Source organism: Chrysochloris asiatica, unplaced genomic scaffold, assembly GCF_000296735.1.
Source record: "Chrysochloris asiatica unplaced genomic scaffold, ChrAsi1.0 scaffold00088, whole genome shotgun sequence".
In the NCBI taxonomy this organism is placed as follows: domain Eukaryota; kingdom Metazoa; phylum Chordata; class Mammalia; order Afrosoricida; family Chrysochloridae; genus Chrysochloris; species Chrysochloris asiatica.
The window spans coordinates 7,382,310-7,392,138 of record NW_006408606.1 but is presented as its reverse complement, the minus strand read 5'-3'; the positions used below and the strand labels follow the sequence as shown (position 1 = coordinate 7,392,138).

General features: G+C 37.5%; 1 protein-coding gene and 1 pseudogene across 1 annotated transcript in view; one reads left to right on the top strand and one right to left on the bottom strand.

Annotated features, from left to right (window-relative positions):
• SPATA5 (spermatogenesis associated 5) overlaps positions 1-9,829 on the top strand; it is a 520,157-nt gene that overhangs the window by 331,127 nt on the left and 179,201 nt on the right. The window lies entirely within an intron of this gene.
• On the bottom strand, positions 6,899-7,412 carry LOC102820783 (annotated as a pseudogene).

The following is a 9,829-nucleotide window of genomic DNA, read 5'->3' as shown; positions in this document are numbered from 1 at the left end:
GCTGTTGTTGTTAGGCGCCATCAAGTTGGTATCAACTCATAGCGACCTTATGCACAGCAGAATGAAACACTGCCTGATCCTGGGCCAACCTCACTTCTGTTGCCACACTTGAGTCCATCAATGCTGCCACTTGGACAATCCATCTCTTTGGGGGTCTTCCTCTTTTTCTCTGACCCTCCACCTTGCCAAACATGATATCCTTCTCCAGCGACTGTTCCCTCCTGACAATATGTTCGAAGTATGAGACAAGAAGTTTGGCCATCTTGGCCTCCAAGGAGCACTCTGGCTGCACATCTTCCAAAACAATAGATCTTCAAAAAGATCTATTGTTTCTTTTGGCAGCTCATGGTGCTTTCAATGAATACCTGTAATTCTGAAAATACCATGAAACAGCACATAGATATAAGAGATCTTAGAAATTTGAAGTTTCTAATAAAACTTTGCTGAAATATGATTTGGTTGGGAAAATTATAAACTTTGCAGATTAACACAGTGAGAACAACTCAATTTACAACTTGAAACATTAGAGCGAAACTGATAACTGATTTCAAAACAAAACAAAACTATTAATATAAGTAAACATTAGCATGCGAGTGATACTAATGCAGTGCTATCAATTTAAAAATAATAACTCCAGACTTCTGTACACTAAGCATCTAGGAAATTGAAAACAATATTTTTAAAGTTTCTCTATTGGGGAGCATGGTGACTCCATATGATAAACACAAGGTCCATGATTCAAGTCTGCCAGCACTCTGCAGGAGAAAGTTGAGAATTTCTGCTGCTGAGAATATTTAATATTTAATATTAAATTTTAAATTTTAATTTTGCTCAGAAACCCTATCCAGGGATACTACATGATGGAATTAACTTTACAGCATTTCACAACAACACCTGGTGTATGGTATGGCACTTTAGGATAAGCATTTGCCTGCTAATTGCAAGGTTGATAGTTCAAATCTACCACTTGTTCCTCAGAAATCTTATACAGGGTCATTATGAGTATGACTCTACAGCACTTTAACAACAACAGCAACAATAGTGTAGAGATAAAAGAATATTAGCATATTAACGACATTTCCATATGCCATTTCAACCTATAATGTAATACACAAATATGTATTTTATACAATTAAATATTCTACTTTGGGTTTCTGTCTTTCTTGGTTTACAGTTACAAATATGAGGTAAAATCTTAAAACTTCATATTAAGATTATCGCAGATTATTCCTAATACATTTTTAATTGTTAAATGTTTTAACAATAGCTGACTTCATTTTGAAAGAGTCCTGGTGTGGCACTATTGGATAAAGGTCAATTTGAATTGCAAGGTCAGCGGTTCAAACTTACCAGTTTGCTCCTCAGAGACCCTACACAGGGCCATGATGAGTTGGAACCACCTCGATGGCACTTAACAACATGAACACAGATAAGATAGAAACATAATAATTCATTTATCAGACAATGAAGAAAATGATTTAACATGGTAAAATTTTAATAATACAAACCCACAGCAAGGCTATTTTCTCTCTGTACCATTATCAAAGAGGTTCACTAGATCAGAGTAAAAGCAGAAACTGATAACAGCTAATATGCAGTGTACCCTTGTTACTTAATAAAAATATGTAAAAATACAGAATTATACTTTCTTTAGAAGATTGACCAGAGTACGACATTTAAAAATAGGCTTCAAAAATTAAAATATAGCTCCTTTTCGATGCCTGACTGACTCCATCATAGGTCACATGCATGCTCTTGGGAAGGGCTTATCCCAGTCAGCTCTACCCTATGGCCTCAGTGTCCCTACCTGGCTGAAGTTGACATCTGACAACATGATGGAACAGATCTATAAATTTGCCAAGAAGATCCTGACCCCTTCTCAAAGTGGTGTTATCCAGAGAGATTCTAATGGTGTTACACAAGTATGTTTTGTGACAGACAATAAAACTCTAAGAATCCTGAAGTCCAAAGGACTTGCTCCTGATCTTACTGAGGATCTCTACCATTTAATTTTAAAAGCTATTGCTGTTTTCAAGCATCTTGGAAGGAACAGAAAGGATACGGATGCCAAGTTCTGGCTGATTCTGATTCAGAGCCGGATTCACTGGTTGGCGTGCTGCTATAAAACAAAGAGAGTTCTCCCCCGCCCCCAGTTGTAAATACAAATCATCCACAGCATCTGCCCTGGTACATAAATTTGTCTATGTACTTGGGCAATAAAATCATTGATTAACTACAAAAAAAAATAAATATATATATATATGGAGCTCTGGTAGCGTAGTGGTTACGAATCGGGCTGCGAACCTTAAGGTCAGCGGTTCGAAACTACCAGCTGCTCCGCGGGAGAAAGATGAGGCTTTCTACTCCCGTAAAGATTTACACCCTCGGAAACCCTGTACAGGGTCGCTATGTCATCACTGACACAAATTAAAGGGGAAAATCTATGTATAGTATATCTCAATCATGCCTGAAAACAGACTGCAAACAAACTTTCACTTTTAATTCAAGAGGACTTTAAAAGGTAATTGGGGACAAGGAGACTTAATGGGATCAGAACTAATGCCCCCTGTGTATTGAAGGAAAGATATAGCATAATAAGGCAATTATTCTTCATTTAGCCTCTTAGTTTGCTTTCCTCTGTTTCCAGGAGCAAGAAAGTAATTAATTCTCGGTACTTATTGAATCATTAGGCTAAAGCAACAACTAGAAATGGCTTGTATAAAATACCTTGTTTTGTAGACTTCAGTCTCAAAGGGACAAATTGAAGCGTAACGGATGTAGAGTTCCCATCTTGATACATAACTCATAAGCTGCTTTATGTGTTGCCATGTTTTATTCACAGTTATTGGAAATTTAAAAGAATTTATGCAATTCAGTATTTGTTCTTAGGTGTCTTTTGTGATTTGATGATAGAAACATTTCATAGGAAATCATCTTACCTATCTTAAGAAACAGGTGCAAGAACAAGATTAAAAAAAAAACTCATTGAAACCACAATCAGATTTTTTTTAAGTACTTTGTCTTTGGGGATACTGGTATTGCATTAAGATTGAGCCATTTTCTGAGAAACATTTTATCTGTAAGCAGAAACAAATCTGTATACGTGAGTTACTTGAACTCTAAGGAATTTGAATAATTCAAACATTTAAAAAAAAAATATATATATATATTATTTGGATTTCATTTGGCCAATAAATTAATTTATTTGGATTTTTGAATAATGTTTAATTTTTTGGATACTTGTTTCAAGATTGTTAGTCAGTGTTCAGTTACAAATATGGAATTTCCTAGATTGATGATGATATAAAACCAAACTATTTCCAAGCTCCTATTAATACTTATTGCAGTATTTAAAGTCGTAATAAAAAATAATCTCTTATTGATGATGAAGCTGGATAACATGGATGAACCTTGAGGACGTTACGCTGAGTGAAATTAGTCAGTCACAAAAGGACAAATATTGCATGAGACGATTATTGTAAGAGCTTAAGAAAAGATGCCCATACTAAAAGGAAAAAAAAAAATTCTTTGTTGGCTGCTAGGAGTGGGAGGGAGGGGACAGTAAGGCACGGGTTAGAGGATAGTGACTTCATAGCTCAGGTGATGAGGTAGGATGGAAAAACAAGGAAGAAGATAGGGGGACACTTAGGTAAGTCTACATGGGCTAAATGGGACAGAGGTAGAGATATATACTCAACCTTGGAACAACAGGGCTCTGTGACCCGGGATTGAAGCATTGTCTGAATGGGTAAAAGAGGGGAAATAAGGTTAAGGGAAATAAGGTTGATTGTCTTATGGATATTGATTTTCCTTGCATACTATTGTAAAATGGCAGGCTTACAAGTTTTCAAGAAGGAGTTTAGTTTCAGAGCAAAGAAGGGAACGTGGAATCCCCAATGAATAGTTTCATCTTGACTACATGGATCTGGTGAAAGGAGATAGAGATAGGATTCTTTTAATTTAAGAGTGAGTGATTATTATTATGGGATCCCTGGTGTGGCACTCTGAGTTAATGTGCCAGACTGCAAACCAATTGAACTTGATGGTCGGTAGTTCAAGCTCACCAGCTGCTCCTCAGAAACCCTATGTAGGGTTGTTATGGGTTGGAACCGACTCAATGGCACTTAACAACACAATTATTATCATGACTAATTGTTATTGTCACAACTATAACGGTAGAAGATTTTTTACAAAAAGAAGGGAGTAGTTAATCTTACATTTCAGGAACACAGGACCCTGGGACCATCAAGAGGGAAGAGCATGAGTGGAATGTGGAATTCTAACCAGAGAATCAGTGACACCAGAGACAGAGGCAGAGATGATGGCATGGAGAACTAAAGCAGCTGAGGACTCTAGACTCATGGAAAAAAGAGAAAGGTTGTGTGCTGGTGGGCAGGAAACTGGCTTGCAAAATGTGCCCTCTGGTCGTTTAAATGATTATCCTGCATGGTTTTGTATACATCAAAAAGGAAATATAGGCAAATACTGTTAAACGATGGTACATGGAGGGGATTGTAATCGTTGCAATGAAACAAAATACTGTCGGTTAGGTGCACAACCAATGTTCTACCATGTAAAGTATCACTCAGTTCACAATAAAAGCTTTTTAAAAATTAAAAATAAAAATAATCTTATTTTCAAAATAATACTCCTTACTTAATTTACCCATCCATTCGTTGATTTTCTGTTATCACTAAGACATCATGACAGTTAGTAAAAAATATTAATATTTCAAGCCAGTTGCTATTATGTAGCGAAGACATGATTCGTATGTTTTCCTTTCATACTGTTATTTGTTGTACTTAGAATCAGATCTAATTTATTTGATAGGATACACCAAAATTTTATGCAAATATAAAATTCCATAATATCAGTATTTGGGGTTTCAGTTTTTATCTTTTTTAATACTGTATATTGTTTAAAACTTTCATTTAAAATCTCAGATTAAGTTAATACTTATTAGATGGAAGAATCTCAATAGTAGACGTTTCAAAATGCAGTGTATGTAGAAAGGGATTATGAGTTTATGTATGCACAGATACATATATTTTTTTAATCTAGATTATAAAACTGATATAAAATTCAAGTTTAACAACATATCTTATTAAGATAAGAATCTCAATCCTTTATCAAAAGAAAAACAAACAGAACAAAGCCTGTGTAACAGATTTCTTTTGGTGATGAGCTACAAGGTATTAGGGATTTGTTTTTTCTTGTTCTGCTGTCTGCTTGTAGTCTTCATAGGTAGAGCATCACTGGAGTAACTCTCCCTGTCAGTATTGGTAGCAACAGTCAGTATGATCTGAAAAGAAACCAAAACTTCTTCCCAGCTGGGAAATGCTGATAATTTATTTTACCGCTCCCTACCCCATGCCATACTTTGTTTATCTAAAACACTGAGTATTGTTAAAGTGCCATCGAGTTGGTTCTAACCCCTAGTAACATTGTATAGGGTTTCCGAGGAGCAGCTGGTGAATTTGAACCGCTGGTCTTGCTGTTCAGATCAACCTTGGAGTCTAGTGTATTTTCCAACAGTGCTACACCAAGACTCCTGATAAATACTAAGGGACTTAGTAATTTTCCTGTATATGTCAAACTAAGAGGAAAGGCATTTAATTTTCTTCCACATAAGACTTTAATTTCTGAACTGTAAAGAATTTCATATGAAACTTAATGCAGTAAAATCTGGTGTATTTGTTTTTGTTTCTTGGTCAGGTATAACCAAGTATAGAGATTGGATGAGGTACAAAAATATAAAATTATATAAAACATTAAAATGGGTTGAAAAAATTCCATCCTTTAGTATTAACAGTAGCACTTGCCTAAAAAGAAGTATCAATTTATAAGTCAGTAAAAAATACTAATAGTCTTATTTACTAATGTTAGATCCTTTAAAAGTGTCTAAAATCATTGCATTTACAGACTTTACACTCACCGTACCTAAGTTTACTTCCAGTAGACATATACATTAAATATACTAAAACATACTAATCCAGTCAATAGAAAAATTTAGGAGGCCAGTGTCTCTTATTTTAGATAATGTGTGTTCAGCTATATTAATATGAATAACCTTGGTGTTTGTTATAATTGTTTGTTTTTCCCTTGTTGTTGTTAGGTGTCATCGAGTCAGTACTGACTCATAGCATCCCTATGCACAATAGAACAAAACACTGCCTAGTCCTGGGCCAACCTTACAATTATTTTAACGTTTGAGCCACTTAATGCTGTACTGTGCCAATCTATCTTGCTGGGGGTCTTCCTCATTTTCTCTGACCCTCCACTTTACCAAACATGATATCCTTCTTGAGTGACTGGTCCCTCCTGACAATATGGCCGAAGTATGAGAGACGAAGTTTGGCCATCCTGGCTTCCACGCTCCACTCATGCTTTTCACTTTTGCTGGTTCTAGGGTCCTCTGTTCCTGGAATGAAAGATTAACTACTTCTCCTTTTAGTTACACAGCTTCTACATTTGGAGTTGTGACAATCACCATTAGTCTTGATAACAATTACCCGCAATTGAATCATAGACTTCTATCCCCATACTCCCCCATCCCCTTTCCCCAGACCCATCTGGACATGAGGAAAACTATTCGGTGAGGATTCCACCTTACCCCCCTCGTTCTGAAAGTAAGCACACTCATGAAAGCTTGTAAGCCAGCCAGTTTCATTCTTTTATAGCCCCCCATTTTGATAGCCATTGTCTTAGTTGTCCAACCCTGTCAAACCAATGTACTTACCTAGAAGGCAAGCTTGATCTTTTTTCTTTTCTTTTTTTTTTTTGCAGTTTAAAGGTCAAATTTATTAGGAGCTTAAGAGATGTATTATACATGGACTATAAATACTGCATAGCTGACTGACTATTCACAGTCAAGTACTGAGATATAGTCAGTGCCAACCTATTTTGTGGATACCCTCGTTCTTTTATTCCAAGAAAAGTTTGCACCATAAGACTTGGACTTGGGTTTCGGAACCTTTCTCTCGTCAATGTAATAGCTCTAACCATTTTTTTTCTGCAAAGGCAACTGTATCTTCTTTAGCACTGAAGGTCAGAACCATGTTGGACAATGGATCAGCCGTTGATGCCCAGACCATCAAAGGATTTTCCCATCGCTCCCTAGTATCAAAATCCATCTTCCACTTCTTGGTGTTGTTTACTCCATACTGCATGTTATTGCGTGCAGGAACAAATATTCTAACTTTTCTAGTTTTGATATGCTCTTCTGGAACTCCAGTTAAAGTAGCGATATCCAATTTTTCATCCACTGTGATGAGTTGCTTGTCCTGAGTTTGGTCCAATATCAGTCTCCATGTGGAAGTTCCCAACAACCTGCTCAGAACCCTGGAAACGGAAATGGTAGCTAAAGTAGCTGCCCTTCTCCCCCACAAGGCTTGCATCAGCGCCATTGACATTGAAGCTGCCACCGTCTTGCTGCAGGCAAACACCAGAATGGGAGTCAAGCTTGATCTTTGATATGAAGAATCCTTCACTTTCGGTTGGAACTTTGAGCAACTATATCCATAAGCAAAGATTCAGTTCATCAAGTTGTAGCGATTTACCTTTTCTCACTGCATCAAACTTTTTAATCTTCCATCTGGTCGAGTTCTGGTCAGCAAGCTGTGCAAGCTATGTCAAATGGGTATTATCTGCAAGTTTGAGAGTTACTGTATCCTCCCCTAACTTCAGACCAGCTGACCATTTCACTCCCAATTCTAGCCCCCAGTGGCTAGGTCATTATCCATGGGTCGAGAGTTCTCATATGTCCCTGACCTTCAAACCAAGTAGACCTTCCTCTTCTCTCTCTTGTCTGAAGATCCACAGCTGTCAATGGAACATGGTCAGACTTGGACCATGTCTTCACAGCTGTGTTTCTCCCACTTCCACTTATAAATAGACCAGAGCAGTCACCGGCAAGCATACAAGACTGCTCATGTGTTCCCTTTGAGTTTTATTCTTATAAAGAGTTTGTACCCTAATGGGCTGCCTTTTCTTTCCTTGATAGCTCCAAGGCAAACAGTTTGCTTGATATTGTAACAACCAACCAGCAGTCTTGTTTTTTTCTTTTCTCTGCTGGTCTTTCTCAGAAATATATCCTCTGTTGCTCTAGCTGTCTGTAGGTTGGCCTGTATGTCTTTACAAGTAGGAATGCCCCACCTCTGAAGGTTCTGGGTAGGGCTCAGGATTCCACCTAAGGCACCTGCTTCACAATGGCTTAACATTGCCTACTTCCATGGGCAAATTCTAGTACCTATTTTAGCTAATCCAGTCAGTTACAGACTAAAGACAGGCTTACAAGCTTTCTTTATTCATATTTTGCAAAATTCCTTTCTATCCCATTTAAATGTCTATTTTACAGTAGTAGGTGGGGGAAACCAATATCCACAAAACAATCAAGCACCTTAACATTATTTCCAGTCCTTAACCCATTCAGACTACGTCTCGATTCCTATATCACAGAGTCCTGTTGTTCCAGGTTTGTGAATACATCACTATTTACCTCTATTCCATTTAACCCATGCATACCTCTCTTAATTCTTCCCCTATCATCCTTGTTCTTCTGCTGTCCTCCCCCTTCTTGTGTATTGCCCTTCCCATCACCCAAGGTTTCATGTGTCTTTCCCCTAACCAGTGAGTTACTATCCCCTGGTAAACATCAAAAGAATTTTTCTTTCAGTATGGAAATCTTTTCTTAAGCTTTTACAATAATGGTCTTATGTAATATTTGCCCTTTTGTGTCTTACTAATTTCTCTCAGCATAATGTCCTCAAGGTTCATCCAGGCTATGAGGTGTTTTGCAGCTTCATTGTTTGTTACCTTCAAGGTAGTATAATATTCCATTGTGTGTATGTACCAAAGTTTGTTTATCCACTCTTGCAATTATGGACACTTAGGCTGTCTAAATCTTTTTGTTATTGTGAAGAATAGTAATGTGATGAACATTGATGTGCATATATCAACTTGTGTTTGGGCTCATATTTCTTGTTGTTATATACCAAGTAGAGGAATTGCTGGATCATAAGGTATTTCCTGTCAACAGAGAAAAGATTGAAGTTGTCAAGGACTTCATTCTTCTTGGATCAACTATCAACACTCATGGAAGCAGTAGTCAAAAAATTAAACGATGTATTGCATTAGGCAAATCTGCTGCACAAGACCTTTTTAAAGTACTGAAGAGCAAAGATGTCAGGTTAAAGACTAAGACCGTAGAAGAATTGATGCTTTTGAATTATGGTGTTGAAGGAGAATATTGAAAGTGCCATGGGCTGCCAAAAGAACCACTAGATCCATTTTGGAAGAAATGCAGTGCTCCTTGGAGGTCAAGATGGCCAAACTTTGTCTCTTATACTTTGGACATATTGTCAGGAGGGACCAGTTGCTGGAGAAAGATATCATGTTTGGTGAGATGGAGGGTCAGATAAAAGAGGAAGACTCCCAACAAGATGGATTGGCCAAGTGGCAGCATCGATGGACTCAAGTGTGGTAACAGTAGTGAGGTTGGCCCAGGATCAGGTATTGTTTCGTTCTGCTGTGCGTATGGTCGCATGGCACCTAACAACAACACAACAAGGTATTTCTATTTCCAACTTTCTGAGTAAGCACCATACGATTTTCCAGAGTTATTAAACCCTTTTACAGTTCCACCACCAATGTAGGAGGGCCCCAGTCTCTCCACACCCTTGCTAGCATTTGTTGTCCTCTGCTTTTATGAATTTGCTGTTAATGCTAGTGTGAGATGATATCTCATTGTTGTTTTGACTTACTCTATTATGGCTAATGATTGTGAACATTTCTTCATGTTTGTTGGCTGCCGGAATGTCTTCCTAGTGAA